The following is a 788-nucleotide window of genomic DNA, read 5'->3' as shown; positions in this document are numbered from 1 at the left end:
CGTGTTTACATGATACAGTTTGATCACTCCTACGTGTTAACATGACACAGTTTGACCAGTCCTTCGTGTTAACATGTTACAGTTTGACCACTCCTACGTGTTAAAATGGAACAGTTTGACCACTCCTACGTGTTGATATGATACAGTTTGATCACTCCTACGCGTTAACATGATACATGTTGATCACTCCTACGTGTGTGATAACATGATACAGTTTTATCTGTCCTATGTGTTTACATGATACAGTTTGATCGCTCCTACGTGTTAACATGACACAGTTTGAACAGTCCTTCGTGTTAACATGTTACAGTTTGACCACTCCTACGTGTTGATATGATACAGTTTGATCACTCCTACGTGTTTACATGATACTGTTTGACCACTCCTACGTGTTAACATTNGATCTGTCCTACGTGTGTGGTAACATGATACAGTTTGATCTGTCCTACGTGTTTACATGATACAGTTTGCTCACTCCTACGTGTTTGCATGATACTGTTTGATCACTCCTACGTGTTAACATGATACAGTTTGATCTGTTCTACGTGTTTACATGATACAGTTTGATCACTCCTACGTGTTTGCATGATACTGTTTGATCACTCCTACGTGTTAACATGATCCTACGTGTTAATATGATACATGTTGATCACTCCTTCGTGTTAACATGATACAGTTTGATCACTCCTACTCCTACGTGTGTGGTAACATGATACATTTTGATCACTCCTACGTGTTACATGTAATATGATACATGTTGATCACTCCTACGTGTTAACATGATACAG

Source organism: Mizuhopecten yessoensis, unplaced genomic scaffold (assembly GCF_002113885.1).
Source record: "Mizuhopecten yessoensis strain PY_sf001 unplaced genomic scaffold, ASM211388v2 scaffold9577, whole genome shotgun sequence".
Lineage (NCBI taxonomy): Eukaryota > Metazoa > Mollusca > Bivalvia > Pectinida > Pectinidae > Mizuhopecten > Mizuhopecten yessoensis.
The sequence above is the reverse complement of the archived record's forward strand: the minus strand, read 5'-3'. Positions refer to the sequence as shown.